At 38.9% G+C, this 13,366-nt stretch overlaps 1 long non-coding RNA gene across 1 annotated transcript; it reads right to left on the minus strand.

Annotated features, from left to right (window-relative positions):
* Positions 1-8,243: 8,243 nt before the first annotated feature.
* Positions 8,244-12,119, minus strand: LOC147477916 (uncharacterized). Its single transcript, XR_015208294.1, has 3 exons — positions 11,920-12,119; positions 9,639-9,716; positions 8,244-8,324 (listed from the first exon to the last, which is right to left on the minus strand). It is a non-coding gene; the product is annotated as an uncharacterized LOC147477916 (long non-coding RNA).
* Positions 12,120-13,366: the final 1,247 nt, after the last annotated feature.

Consider the following 13,366-nt stretch of genomic DNA (forward strand, 5'->3'; position numbering starts at 1 on the left):
GTATCAGAGATCGGTGCGGTATTTCCACCATGCTGAGCACGTGCTTGATATTCCTGAAGGAGAATATCACTCCCGTACAGACTGCTTGAGTTGTAAAGATGTCTGATCCCTATTGGAGCCAAGAGAATTTGGTTTATTGTCGTATAGCTATTCTCTCTTATAAATGAAAATCTGTTATATGGTCACGCAAGCTAGCTCTAAATTGTTTTTAGAAATGTGGGCTTATGTCCAAAGGGTGAGATGCCTATGGTTATTCTCATGGGGTGATATGTCGTATTTTTTTCTCTTTTATACCTCTGGTGGATTAATGTCCAAAAGAACTCAGCAGTGACGATAATACCTATTTTGGTAGCTTAATTGGATTACATAAGCTCTTGTGTGACATATTTGTTTGCACCTTTGGATCTCTAGCTCCACCTTTGCATCTAGCTTTTCATAATTGGAAATTTGGTTGTCGTCTTCTTGACCAGATGATCCCAAAGGTACTCGTCTACCAGACTACCACTAAGCTTGTCCGCTGGTCTCTTGTCTCTTGGTGGGCAATAACCAAATTTGTGGACCAGATCATAGAGTTCTAAAATATCTTACTGAACTGACTCTTGCCAAGCTCAATTACATGCCCTAATGTGGCTAGTGATTCTCCAATCTCATAAACATTTACACTGCTTAACAAATGCATCAATATATGGTTTGTCACTCATGCCTAGGCATCAGTTCCAATTTAGCTGCTTAATCCATCCATAAGCATTATTCTCATTTCGTGAAATGAAATTCGTTTAAAAAAAATCTATCGTAGTCGATTGTGGTACAAAACTTACTGACCAACTTAAACTGACAATCCACGAAAAGAAACCACCCTGAATGTTAGTGGAGTAAAACTTTTCTTATCTTCTCATCCATCCAATTTTTCTACCAGATGCTCTAGGGTTGACCATCAGTCCATACATCCTACCTGTTGGTAAATCCAGACCACATTTCATTTATCTGTGTTGGATACTTGGATCACAACTGTGTCCATCAGCTTTGACTCCCACAAGACAATGTGAAACATCACACGTGAACCTGGTCATGCGATTCAAAAGTCATCTTGGATCTTGAGGCACTAGCTAAGAGAGAAAAACTAGATTTAAAGTCGAATATGTGGCCAACTCTGCATTCCACTTGTTCAAATGGTCCATAATTATGGCTACTGTAAGGGAGTAATATTCCCGTGGGAATATTAAGCACGCGTTAAGCATAAGCAGAGATCATAACGAACTCGTGTCATCGACCTCCAAGGTCGAGTCCTGAGCAGCTCGCTTCATGTAGGTGGTACACTTCAGCTCGCTCAAGAATACCTCAAGACGAACGAACGACCTAAAGGAGAACGCTTTGAATAAAGACACCATCCCTAATCCAGATGTAATCATCATCAGAGCCTTACCTGTACTTCCAATCGCCGTGAAATATGAGCTATTGCACCCACTCCCAATCATCACACAATCCATACAAAAACCAACCTAACACACATTCATAATCTCCACCCTACATATGGACATGCCAGCACACGTGTCTCATGGATCCACACCCCATTCTGCCTATAAATACCACCTACATGAACTACGTGAGACCTGATTCTTCTCTCCCCCCAGAATCAAGAGAAGATACGTAGGTTGCTCGCTCATCAGCGAACTCGGTCTCTCCAAAACCTAACCCCATTCTCCTTCAACCTTTATATGTGAAGGGAAACTAAAATACACTTTTACATTGGCGCCGTCTGTGGTCTCGATTACTTGAGAAACCACTTTCACACAAACCAAAAACCAAAAATCTCAAGCCCACGAAGCATGGCAAGCCTGGAAGCTCAAGTTCAAAGCCTCGCAAACTAGCTAGGTTTAACGAACGAGAGCATTTCCTTGCTCCGGCAGGAAAATGCTGCTCTTCGCGCACAAGTAGACACACAGCAACAACCAGCTAGGAATATAGCTGAGAATGGCATCAACGAAGTTAATCAACAGATTAACAAACTATTGCAAAGGATCTGCCAAAGTACAGTAAGAAAAGTCGCAACCCAGATCATTCAGAAAATGCTCAAGACGTACCGCGCATCGCCATTCACCACGGAGGTACTCAGTAAACCTTCTCTTCAAGATTTTGTTCAGCCATGTTTTCTGATGTATGATGGCAGCACGTGCCCTGGTCAACATGTCGCTCGTTACATTCAAAGCCTAGCACTATATATCGCACCAGAGTTCGATCACCTCCACTGTCGTTTGTTTCCTGCAAGTCTCAAAGATGGTGCACTCGATTGGTTTTTCTCACTCGAGCTAGACTCGATAAAGACCTTCGAGCAGCTCACTGACTCATTTGCTAGTCAGTACATCCATAACAGGCGTAAGAAAGCTGATTTGGATTCGCTGTTCCAACTCTCACTTGGCGAAGACGAAACAATTCGTGAATTTCTAGATCGGTTCAAAGCCGAACTACTGTGCATGGAAACAGGCCTGAAGGAATCTTTCGCCACCCTGGCATTCTACAACGCTTGCCGTGTGTGCAATACGGCACTCGCCAGATCATTGATGAAAGAACTCCCTGACACTTTATCTGAGTTATACGCTCGAGTTAACAAGTACATTAAGCTACAAGAAGGCTGAATCGCCAAGGCCTACCAGAAGAAAAAGAAGGTCGCAGCAATATCCGACGACCCTCCAGTCTCCAAAAAGTGCCCCCGGCAGCAAGAACGGAAGCCGAGAAATAGAATGAACAATGACCGAGAGTTCGCGGTCCTGACACGCTCTCCCAGTTACATCTTGGAAAAGATCAAGCGAGCTTCGTATTTCCGATCTGATGTGCGGCAACCAGTGGACCGACCTGACAAACCGTACTGCTCGTTTCACTGAGCCAAGTGTCACGAGACCGATGCATGCTGGGGGATAAAGCACTATCTCCAAGACCTCATCGAAGCAGGGCATATCAAACAGTACACCAACATTGCCGACAGTGGTTTACGCCATAAGCTCATGGCTCCCAGAGTGCGCAGTAGATCTCCACCTCGCCATGACCACCACAATGTTCAAGCTCGTTCCCGCAGTAGAGGACGTCCCAGAGACCGTGACCGTTCTCTCCATGAACGCCGACAACACTCGTCAGATTGCGACAACGCCAGAACTATTCATATGATCACTTTCCCAGATGATTCCGTGACATCTTCCAGAGAGAAACGAAGGCGTGTTGGCGCCCTTCAAGAAGTTTATCATTTTTCTTCACAAGCTGCACATGCCCCGTGAAGTTCAGGTCGCAACGCAGGGGATATCACTTTCACGGAGGCCGACCTCAACAAGGTTTGCCTCCCTCACAATGATGCATTTGTCGTCCATGTCAAGATCAGCGACTGGACAGTCAAACGCATCCTGATAGACCCTGGTAGTTCGTGCGACATTTTGTTCTACCATACCATTCAAGAGATGAACTTACCCAAGTCAGTCTTTATATATCCGATTGCTCCTCTTTACGAGTTCAATGGCTCCAGAGCCGACCCAATTGGTGATATCATACTCCCAGTTTCAGTGGGATCTAGAGAAAACAAAGTCAGCTTCAATACACGCTTCAACATTCTAGACATCAAGTCGTCCTACAATGCTATTCTAGGACGACGTTGGATTCATCAAATGCAAGCTACACCATCCACGTTGCATCAAGTTCTCCGTTTCCCAGGCCCAAGAGGCATGATGGAGCTCCGAAGTAATCAGCTCGAAGCTTATCATTGTAATCAAATCCTCTCAGCGAACAAGACTGCCGACCTATATACACACATAAGGAACGAGCCCACCAACTACACAATGGCCAAAGACCTGGTCACCGAGATCAGAGCCAAGGCATCAACACAGCACACTGGGGGATCCAACAAGAAGGTAATCAAACCATTGTTGCTCCACCAGTCAGGACCTTAGAGGTTGCATCTGTTGTTGTTGATCCACCAATCACTTTAGTTGTTGATACTCCACCAGTCATCACCCCAGAAGTCACACCATCATGTTTGGCGTAACCAGTACCAATTCCAAAGGTCACCCCAACCCCTGTTGTCATGACCACAGAGGCCACCCCAACCCCTGTTGTCATCGCCACAGAGATTGCTCCAGACCATGCTGCCAGTTCCACTCTCCCTCAGATCAACAAAGTATCTCCAGAGATTAATCCAACTGAGGAAGCATCAGCGTCAAAGACAACATCCCAACATGCAGACAAAGAGCGAGTGAACCTAGGAACTGAAGATGATCCTAAGTTTGTATATGTAGGGGATAACCTTGACCCCACACTCAAGGCCCAGCTTGCAACCTTTTTGGTCATGAATAAAGATATTTTCGCTTGGTCATATGTCGATATGCCTGGAATAGATCCTAATGTTGCGTGTCATAGATTAAATGTGAACCCTAATGCTAGACTAGTTCGTCAATGACCTCGCCGACTATCCTTGAGATTCCAGAAAGCCATTAATAATGAGGTCGACAAACTTAAGCAAGTCGGTTTCATCAAAAAAGTAGACTATCTAGATTGGATCACCAACATCGTTAATCAGGAAACGCTAAAGGATAGCTTCCATCTACCTTGCATCGACCGACTCGTGGACCAGACCTGTGGCCATGAGCTCCTCTCTTTCATGGATGCGTATAGTGGATACAACCAAATCCTACTCGCTAAAGAAGATCAAGAGAAAACATCTTTCATCACAGAACAAGGAATCTATTGTTACAACGTTCTCCCCTTCGGCCTTAAGAATGCTGGCGCAACTTATCGGCATCTCGTCACTGACATGTTCCAGGACATGTTAGGTGACACCATGGAAGTCTACATCGACGACATGGTCGTCAAATGCAAGAAAGCAGAGACCACCTCACTCATCTCGAGAAAGCGTTCTCCAGGTTGCGCCGAACTCGAATGAAGCTTAATCTTGAGAATTGCCTCTTTGGAGCGTCCTCCGGGAAGTTCCTTGGATATCAAGTATCACAGAGAGGGATCAAAGCTAATCCAGATCAAATTCGAGCGTTCTTGGACATGCCTGATCCCCAGACAAAGAAGCAAATTCAGAAGTTGTCAGGAATGGTCGCAACACTCAACCGATTCATATCAAGGGCATCAGACAAATGTCGACCTTTCTTGCAACTTCTTAAAAAAGGGTGAATAGTTCTTGTGGAACGATTAATGCCACCAAGCGTTCTCCACCCTCAAAGAGTACCTGACTACACCCTCCGTATTGGCCAAGCTTAAGGATGGCAAAACGTTGGGGCTATATTTAGCAATATCAAACTTTGAACCATTAGATCGGTTCTTTTTAAAAAGGAGAACAACTCAGAGAAACCGATCTATTTTACAAGTAAGACGCTCACTCCAGCTGAAAAGAATTATTCGTACATTGAAATAGCAGTACTTGCATTGTTATACTCGGCAAGAAAATTCAGACTCTACTTTCAAGCACATCCAATCAAAGTACTCACTGACCTTCCTTTGAAGAAAATTCTTCACAAGGAAAACAAGACAACTCGCATGGCAGTATAGGCCGAAGAACTCGGAGAGCATCATATGGAGTTCGTCTCTCGCACTTCTCAGAAAGGTCAGGTCGTGGTAGATTTCCTAGCAGATTTTCCCGTCGATGACCCAAATTGGGAACCAGAAATAGAGATCGCACCTACAAAGGAAGCTACCAACACTACAACAAATAGGGTTTTCAGCGATGAAAAAAACTGTCGCCAAAAATTGAAAAATCGTCGCTAAAAGTGTTCAGCGACGTTTTTTGCATCGTCCCACCATCGTGGGTAAAGCTATAGTCGGCAATTCTTTTTTAGGCGATTTTTTTTTATTGTCGCCAAAGATTTTCCAATTAGCGGCGTTTTCCATCGTGGGCCAAATCTATAAAATCGCCGCCAAATTTGGTTCTTGTTATCAATTTTAAAACGTCGCCGAATAGTACACCTACTACGACGTTCATTTTAAACGCCGCCATGGATAACCCTTTGGCTACATTTTAATCGCCACTAAAGACTCAAAAATTTCAAAATTTGATTGTTTTGCCGACATTTTAAAACGCGTGGCAAAAATTTGTTATTGGCCACATTTTTTATTTCAGAGCCAAAATCATCACTAATGGTCAAAATTATTGATTTTATAATTACACGGTATTCGGTAACAAATAATTTCACTACAACAATTAAACTTCAAAGGAAAACATATAAAAACAAAAGCACAAGAACATTAAATGACCAACAAATTTTCAATAAGTAAGCTTGTATGAGTGTGTTAATTAATAAGCGTTGGTTACAATCTAAAACCAAAACAGAGTTACATAACTCTCAACATAAAATCGTCTATTGTGCATTTGCACCTAGTTACATTGTTCTCTTTTGAATTTTGTCTTCACAAAAAGATCATAAATTATGCCAAGCTCCGCAAACTCTTGCAACGCCAAACCACTTTTATTGGGTATAAGTCAATGCAAAACAATAATCATACATATTAAATCATTAAAAGTAAAGAAAACAAAACCTGATAGGAAAAAGAAAATGTTGACATTATTACCATTACAAAGTCAAAAAGTTGTCGAAGTTATCAACTTAAATCATGTCAAATTCTGAAATTCTCCAATCCAAAATCACAGCCTGACCAAACATTTAGTACTTTAACAATAAGCCATTGTAACAAGATAATAATCAATAGAAAATTCAAAGTGGGGAACTATATGAACTATATATATATATATATATATATATATATATATATATATATATATATATATATATATATATATATATATATATATATATATCAATCCCAACTCAATAGACACTTTTTAGTAAATTAGCCAAACCCATAATGTCCCATTGCACATATACCAACATGCCTCGATATGCTTTTAGTTACATACTCTTTTCTTCTTGCCAAGCATTAAAGTAGAGATAGTTCTTTATGCCTTTTTTTCTTTCGTGGAGTTATGTGGATATGGCAAAAAGGTATTACACCATTTTTATCTAAACATTGTGTCGAGTGTGGACAGAAATACTAAACCATAAAAGTATAAACTGAATGACCCGCCTACCATAGCCCTCTTGACTTAATTCAAGCTACCATAGCCCTCTTGACTTAATTCAAGCTAAATTTTAATTAGAAATCCTCCAAAAGGACAAATATTGGTGTATGAACATTAGCGTGCAATTAAAAACATAAGAAACCTACCTCTGTTCAAACATATGCTCTAAGAATAATCTTTTGCAAATGGACCGGTGCAACTCTACCAATGGTCACCGCAACTCTACCAATGGCAACAAAAAATCAGATTTAAAACGAAGTCCGACTACTAGAAAAAGAGGTCACCTGCTTGCTCTCACACCGTGCTTGAAGTCATAGGTTGCATCTGCATGAGATGGCCTATAGGCTATAATCCTGAAAAAAGAGGTCACACCTTTGACCGCTCTCACACCGCACTTGAAGTCATTCCTGAAAAAATAGAATACACGAGGAAAGTTAAAACTTGAACCATACTTTTTGATGAGTGCAATAACATATTTATCATTGAGTGCATAACAGTTTATTAAAATTTGACTTGCTTCATGAAATTTGAAATCATACAAAACCACATTTCGAGAAAACTCACATTTCCCCTTTGATCAAGATTTGGCACATCGACATGAATTGGAACCCGGTAGTGAATCCCCGCAAAGAGAAAACAACCGCATAATTTTGCGCCAAAATATATTAAGTTTATGAAAAGGAACACTAACCATCAACCACTCATCGGTTGATGGCACTACATCCACATAACCTACTAACTTCGATAGATACTTTCAGATACATATAGCACTACATGGTATGGCACTACATCCACATACCATGAGATCTCCCGGATCCATCCATGCTTAAAACCGGAGGAATACCCCTCGAAAGCGGGACCGCCATCAAGAATTTTTTGCATTACCCATTGACCACTTCAAGCACCCCGGGGACTACCTTTGAGCAGTCGAGATACATCCGCACCTCACGGGCCGGAAAGGACGATTGCCAATGCTGCCTCTCACAAAATCCTTAGTAGGTCCGGGCATGTGTGGCGCGTAGATCCTAACTCATGAGCGCTTCCATTAATTCTCGATACATCCATCTGCATATATTAAACAAAATCAACTTCCATAACGGGGAACTAAAGAGAACGAATATAAACATGTTTCGAACAACTTTGGCACATGTAAAGTATGTAAAAGTATAAATGAAGAATTACATACCTCCATCGATCTGTTTTCACTTGTCTTTTGTTTCCAAATCAGACTTGTTTGCCACCAACACCATTACCAAATTTGGATTTCCTAACATAGTGCGAATCAAGATCCAATGTAAGAAAATCAAAATACTAATATTCTACTTTTAACTTCAATTCAGATTCAGATATGCACTAAGCAGATCGAAGAGCAAAGGAAGCCGCTTTTACTACCAAATCTTGCGCATAATAGAAACCCAAAAATTTCATTAAGAGAACAAGACAATTAAAAAAAAGAAAAAGAAAAAGTTACATAAACGCCTACGCCATAGTATTTGTATCATCACAATACACATAATTACATCTTTGTTAACGGACAGCCGAAATTTGGTTCCTCAACCCGAGTAATAAAATAGTTTATTCTTGCCAAGTTTTCAATTGGGTTAAACCTTAACAATGTGGAATCAAATGTACTAGTAGGATATCTTTGTGTAAAATGTACCAAAAGGTACACATTACAAGAACCAAGATGATTTTTCGATATCCCTTGTAATGTCTACTACAAAGAGAAATATATGAGGATTGAAGAGAAGATGTGAAGGTTATGACCTTGAACATGAAAAATTGTCTAAAGAGGTTTCAAGATCTTTTTCAGTTGGTTCCTGAATTAAACAAAAGGATCACAAAGATTTCATTGTCCCACCTAAAAATTTTCCCCATATGGAGAAAGAGTATGACGGAAAGAAAAACATAGACATTAGGCCGGACTCCACCAAGCAAGAAAAAAAGATGGATTTTACACAGCGGCTTAGAGTATCGTCTTTGTTACTAATCAAGTCAAACATTTGTAGCTAAAATTACCTAAACGTGCAAGTAATGAGGTATTTATGACGGTAGATAAGGCCTGATGATTGCATAGCAATCATAAATACCCTGCTAGTAAATGAGATGATATGATCCAAAGATGTAGTGATATTTGTCTAGCATTCGGGAAAAAGCTCATAATAAAGAGAACAAAAAAGAAGAAAACATGTAGAGTAGTTTACAGTAGCTAACTTAGCTTTTATACTCCATCCTGTTTTTAGTAATCACTTGCATGTTGCATCATTTCATAGTTAGAGAGAACAACAACGCATAGAAACAGTCCAAAGTGTTGTCTTATGCTTTTGACTAAACTTGATAAGAGTGGAATACTAAAACACATTTTGAATTCTTAACTCGTAATTATTCTCTGTATGGGTTTAAAATGTGCCTTTCGTGAATATTGCAGTCAAATTTCTTAGCTTACAAATGAATACTACATCTTTTTGTGACTAGTTACTTACAAGAAAATGGAGAAAATTCCAATGATCTCAATGAAATTTTCATCGCCAGAAAAATTAAAAGAAGAAGTAGCATTGTAGCTTTGAAAGTAATGAGTCACCTTTCATGGTATGTGAAAAGATTCTAAGGTGTCCACTGTAACCACTCAATCTGGGAGATCTCATGGTATGTGAATAAACTGAAATGAAAACAGAGGATGTTCATCAATGAGCAATCATGGCATACTGCTTGTCGAGTACTATTTAACTTAACCATCCTAATCAAGCTCTATGAAATGCAATTTTATCTTATCAATTTCAATGAAAATTTTATCAAATCAAACAATAACCCATATGCATATATAATCTTTATAAATCAAAGACATAATAACCCTTAAACAACAAAACATACCCCTTCAAGTTATCTTACTACGTTTTTTTGAATTTGCTACCACAACAATGGAAATGCTGACTTTGAAAGCTCCACATAAAAGGGAATCGAGAATGTCCGAGGAAGCTTGTTCCAAGATCAACAAAACATTTTACAAAGCGAAAAGAAGAGATCCACATAACAATTGATATTAGAAGCATTTGAATTTAAAACATATTTCTGAAATAATGTATAACCGAAGTTCAAATTGAAAAACAAAATGAGAACCTCACGGTTTCTTGACCATATGTAAGAATACAAATTCAGAAACCGCAACAAAGAACAAATAAAAGTGAGCTAATCCACAGAAATTACAAGTAACCAAAAGGCGAGGCTAAAGAATAATAGGAGCATATCCTTTTTTGAGAAAGAAACAAAGGCAATTCAATTCATTCAACAGGTTGAAAACTTGGAGAATGATGAGAGCAAGCTAAAGTTGAAAAAAGTGATCTTTAGTGAAACTGAAGCCTCAATGAAAGCTGTTAAAGGAAAATATCAAAGCTTAAGACGAAACCGTATAAAACAATAGGATTGAAGAAACCTACCAGAAACAAAATCATTGCACAAAAGCCTGAATAAAGGAATATTTCATCTCACACTTTTTTTTTCCTTATAAAACTTGGTGCAATTCCAGTAACATGAATTCACACTTAATAACTAAATTTGGTTAAAAGCAAATGAATGAAGAAAACAAGCCGGCAACTAATCACACAAACGTCACGCAACCAGTAAGATAACTCAAATGGAGGCATGCAAAAGTAATTTTCTGTAAAGAGAATAACAAAGCCTAGGGGAACACAAACTATTGCCGTGAATCAGACGGGGGGTAAACATGTTTGCACACTTTGGGCTCAAATGTATATCATTCATGGAAGGCACGGAGAATCAAATTAAATATGGATACCAAGGCACAAACTAAGACTGTACTTCCCACATTTCTGAACTCGAACTCCCCAACAATGAGGCAATCCGGGCATAGAGCTCATAATAGATAGGTGCGCCACACCCTCTCTTTCTCAATTATATTTTGATTCTTGAGTGCCCACATGTTCCCATCTGAATATAAAAAAACATGTGCCTTGTGATTCCTACAAGAATGATAGTCTTTGAGATGAGCAAAATCATTCTTGAACTATGAAATTAAGCTTGTCCTAATTCTTAAGTTAAGTTGGTTGATGACGGTGGTGGCCCGGGTTAATGCGGTGAGAACAGGTATGCCTAGTCACTCTCACTTAACTACTTCGAAGTTTAGTTTTTAGGTTAAACCGCTTTAGGGACTTTTGGGCCAAGCACCTAACACTCTTGAAAATACTTGCTTTGCCGCGCAAATAGAGGCATTAGTGTTCATTGGGTTACACTGAAGTTAGGTATCAGATAATTTGCTCGATACAAACACTACCAATTGCATCTAACTTCTCGTGATAAAATTATCACTTCGCATGATAAAACGGGACTTCGTTGGCTAAAAGCGGGACCGTTTAGCCAAACACTTTCGAATAGAGGTATTTGTTGGCTAAACGGGACTTCGTTTACAATTGCATCTAACTTCTAGCATAAAATTATCACATTATGATGCATCACAATCCACAAGTGATCATCCCTCACTAGTCACCAATGCTTTAAGAAAATTGAATCTAATTGGCCATGCATATTTTAGTGGATACAAATCATCGATTGTTACCGACGTTCTCCTACAACACAGTCCCACTTGAAAGAGAAGAAGAAAAATTAGGTAGCCAACAAAAACACCAACCACCGGATCAAAGAAGAGGAATTAGACAAAATATGGGCTGTGGACACTAACTAAAACAACCACTAGCTAAACATCCATTTCTAAGACACTAACTAAACTAACTAAACAACCCATTTCTTGCAAAATATCGCTAAGAAAGGAATGAAAAAAACGGAATTCATCCATTTCTTGCAATGTCGATAATCAGGACTAGTTAATTAAGAAAATGAAAGATTATTACCTCAAAATGGACTTCTAAACTCCTTGTTTTCTTCTTCTTCTTTCTTTGATTGACTGCGAAAATTAGGGAATTTGATTTTGAGGAGTGCGAAAATTAGGGATCTTGAAATAATGCGGCGGTGAGAGAGAGAGAGAGGAGAGAAAAAACAATTATGTTTTATATTTCGATATTTTTGGTTTCTCTCTGTTCGCGAAATTTTTAAGTTTGTAACACCTCTCCAACGCTTTTTAAGCGTTGGCAATTAATTCCAGAAATTTACCCAAATAAAGCAACGCTTTACAACATTACCAACGCTTATTTAACGTTGGAAACTTACTAACGCTAAATAAAGCGTTGCAAATCAAAAAGGTGCGTGTTGCAAATATCCTATTATGGTGTAGTGTATCATCAAATATTAGGTTTATCTTCTCTGTATTATTTCTTAACATAATCTATGGAGTGGTTTAGACCCGAATTTCCAAACTAACACAAAACCAACCATTCAAACATACTAAATAGCCCATGGATAATCAAACTTTAATAAATAAAACTGACAATGTGGGCACAACAATCCGAACATCTATCTAGATACCGTACCCTTAGTTGTATTCCAAAGTGTTTACACATCGTCTCATGCAGATAAAAACAATGAGACATATGCATTTTCTCTTCTCTAATGAGCAAGCGACACAACCACACAAAAAAACATTTAAGTACTAATCAACCTAACATATTGAAGTGAAACAACAAAATCATGGATCAATCATACTAGATGAAAAAACATATCATCAATCAAACACGTTGATAATTAGCCAAAAAATCGTTAACAGAACACACCCGTAAAGAAAAAATTTAACCTGAACACGTACATATCCAAAGTCCAAACTAGCAAAAAATAAATAAATAAAATCACCTGAACTGATCGCTTCAACTGATATTAAAAGTCCTTTCATTAAGGAATTCACATTAAAAAATTAGTGCTTTTGTTTCTAATACCAGAAAAAGTTGTTTCTTTTATTTCTACAAACAAGTTTGTTTAATAATCCTTGAAAAAACAAAATGAAAGATCATAACTTACCAAAGATTTCCTTTCCCTCAATGAAGGATATGACGAAGGAGAAGGATAAACCCAGACCTGAAATAAACCGCCTGTAAAAGTTACAGAAGATTATAAACGCCGAGAAGAAGAATTAGAAAAATAATAAGAAAGGGGAGTACCTGGAAATTGAATGGAAGAGAATGAAGTAGGAGAGTTGGGAGGTGAGTAGAGTTTAGCACCGCCACTTCCTAATTTTTCACAATTAAAGCACCACTTCAAAACCGTTTAAACCCACAAACACAAATAGACTTCCCATAAAGATTTAATCTTTATTAACAAAAATTGGTATTCAAAGGGTATAAAAATGAGAAAAGGGTACTCTACAATTGAAGTTGTCGAGCTTTGGCAGTAATCTTTACTTGTTTTTTG

This window comes from Coptis chinensis, chromosome 9 (assembly GCF_015680905.1).
Source record: "Coptis chinensis isolate HL-2020 chromosome 9, ASM1568090v1, whole genome shotgun sequence".
Taxonomy (NCBI): domain Eukaryota; kingdom Viridiplantae; phylum Streptophyta; class Magnoliopsida; order Ranunculales; family Ranunculaceae; genus Coptis; species Coptis chinensis.